General features: G+C 35.1%; 1 long non-coding RNA gene across 1 annotated transcript; it reads left to right on the top strand.

Moving 5' to 3' along the window:
* The first annotated feature begins 370 nt into the window (after window positions 1-370).
* LOC110227725 lies at window positions 371-1,483 on the top strand. Its single transcript, XR_002331415.1, has 2 exons — window positions 371-698; window positions 840-1,483. It is a non-coding gene; the product is annotated as an uncharacterized LOC110227725 (long non-coding RNA).
* Window positions 1,484-2,957: the final 1,474 nt, after the last annotated feature.

The following is a 2,957-nucleotide window of genomic DNA, read 5'->3' as shown; positions in this document are numbered from 1 at the left end:
ATTACAAGATAGTCTATTTACTAGATTCTTTACTAGATAATGCATGTATCGATTGATTTTTGTCCTGAGTTTGGATAGTGTAGAAAAGTTTCTTGCTCTCATATAAAGATGCTAATTTGGTTTCCTAGCTCTTGTCTCTAGTTCTTACCGGTCGCTGCCACTGCTCTCATGATTATTGATGTCTCATGTATCTTTTTCTGATGTGTAATTGGATTTGCGGATCTGTATGGATTTGAAGGACAAGAGGAATCCATATGCTTCAGACATTGAGTAACTTTAAGGACGGTGAAGTCGTGCTTCTCCAGGATATCTGCAGTAAGGCAAGTGATTGAAGAATAATACGAACAAAGTCTTGAGAGAATGTCATGATTATTTATTCTTTGTTTGGTTGTTCTGTTTCAGGTTGCGATTCATCTTATGGTTAACCAACTTCTTGGATCTTTTTATTTGTTGTTCAGGCACGAAAGGAAATCATAAGCAAGATAAACAAGACGATAGAGAAGCGGTTGCAGAACAAAGCAGCATCAGATACTGCTGGCGCTGGGAATGGTGTACTTGGAAGATTGCTTGAAGAAGAAAGCTTACCTCAGATGAAACCACCGCGAAAACATTGTGCAAATGAGCAGGAAGAACATGATAGGCTCGCAGGTGGAATGCTAACATGGCAAGATTACAAGACAATGGACTTCACTCAATGCGTAAGTAAATCAAGATGCCCAAGAATGTTCTCTGCTTCTTATCACAATGCGTAAGTAAATCAAGATGCCCAAGAATGTTCTCTGCTTCTTATCACAGATGGTAAAAACCTTCACTAAACACTTTTCTTGATTTCTCAACAGGTAATAGATGAGACACTCAGGCTTGGGGGAATTGCAATCTGGCTAATGAGAGAGGCGAAAGAAGATGTCTCATACCAAGGTTCGTGATAGCGTCTTTGACTTTTGACATAAGAATCTGTTCTGTCCATGCGTCGATTGTTGGAATTTTTGCCATCAGCTGATAGATACTGTATTTGAGCCTCTTGTGATTAGAGGTATGGATTTGAAGTACAAGAGGAATCCATGTTAGTTTAAGCATGGGGACAGGAGGGATAGAACATCTGCAGATGTTCCAAATTCAGAGGAAGAGGCTTATTACTTGATGAGGACAGCTTTTTTTGAATCTGAAGTTGGTGATGAACTTCCATCTGAGTGTACTGCAGAAGAATCAGATTTTAGGGAAAAGTTAGAGGATGCTGAAACTGCACTATGTATACTCAACGTGTCACAAGTACAACAAGGTCTCTGAAATTTATGTCGCACCATTTGTTTTAAGTGTCGAAGACTGGTGTTCAAAAAAAAAAAAAAAAGAGAAAGTGTCGAAAACTTTGTTTTATTTTGGTATGCACTTCTCTAGACTTTGTTTTATTTTTATGTCGAACAATATATGTATGCACTTCTCTAGACTTTGTTTTCTCATGTTAATAAATTTTAATTCATAATTATTCGTATACGTTTGATAGTTTGTTAATAATATACTATCAAATAATTTTAAACTACAAACAAAATCATGGAACAAAAATTTTCTTCTAAAAAAAAATATATATATATATACAATCAACAATGGAATATAAAATTAACTAATGTATCATATAATAATAATAAAATTATACTAGTGAAAAATGTTTAAAGATGGAACCCTATACCCTAAACCCTAAACCCTAAACCATTTAGGGTATAGGGTTTAGGGTTGAAAGTTCAATCTTGAAACATGATTCACTTTTTATAAATTAACAAAATAAAATTATTTTAAAATAATTATTTTAAATTTTAAAGTTAAAATCTTACATTAAATCTCTAAACCCTAAACCCTAAACCCTAAACCCTAAATTAAAGTTAAAATCCTAATTAAATTAAATCTTTAAACTCTAAATTAAAGTTAAAATCCTAAACTGAAATTCGAAATCATAAACTATAAAACATAAATACTTGAGTAAAAAAATCTAAATCCCAAAGTTTAAACCCTAAACCCTAAACTATGCCTTAGTGTATATGAACATATAAGTTAGATAGTTGGAATACTAACCTATATTAATTGTTCTTAATTTAAAAATTTTATACTTATAAGAAAAAATATTCTAAAAATTGAAATACGTATATTGAATTTTTAAAGAAATAATTTATATTTTTTTCATTAATAAACAATTTTATATGATAATTTTCTGATTTTTTCATTATTAGCCAATGAGAACTCACCTCCCACATGGTGGGACGAATCCTACACCGTTAGATCGCGCCGACTTTGATCTGAGCCGTCCTTTCTTATTGTTGACGTGATTAATATACACCGTTGATCTGTATCGCTGATTTGATCTGAGCCGTTCATGTTCTTAGCCAATAAGGAGTAACTACTGAGATTGCACTCTGGGCTTATTCTCCACCGTTGATGAATTTAATCCGACGGCTAAACGTTTCTCCTTCTTTTCTTTTTTTTTGGGTTAAAACTTCTTTTCCTTTTGGCTTTCTCTTCCTTAGTACGATCTGTTCTTAGATCTTACATCTTATGGGATAGGTTAAAACTTTCAGTCTTCTTCTTCTTCGTTGAGATAGGTGAGCTCATCGACCAACAATGGATTCCTCTGCAACAGCCCCAAATTCTCTGTCTTTCTTCTCCTCTTCTCTCTTTTTATCTTCCTCTCACCAAATCCCTAAAACCTACATTTCCGTTTCAAAATTCGGCTCCGGCAAAGCATCGAAACCGCTCTCTGTTGCATCTCAGCTAGCGACTCTTCCAATCATCTCATTCGAGGGAGAGAAGGTCGGGGAGAAGGTGGCGGTGAGGACATCTTCGAATTTCTTTTCCGGCTCGCGAGGCGAAGGTGGCTACTTCTATTGATTCCGAGCTGTTAGAGGACGGAGGCTCAAGGCAGATTTCAGTCGTGTATTTGAGTTTATGGGTTCGGTCATCTCCGTGACGGA

The sequence above is a fragment of the Arabidopsis lyrata genome (genome assembly GCF_000004255.2).
Source record: "Arabidopsis lyrata subsp. lyrata unplaced genomic scaffold ARALYscaffold_6, whole genome shotgun sequence".
Classification (NCBI taxonomy): Eukaryota; Viridiplantae; Streptophyta; class Magnoliopsida; order Brassicales; family Brassicaceae; genus Arabidopsis; species Arabidopsis lyrata.
This window is presented reverse-complemented; position numbering and strand designations above follow the sequence as displayed.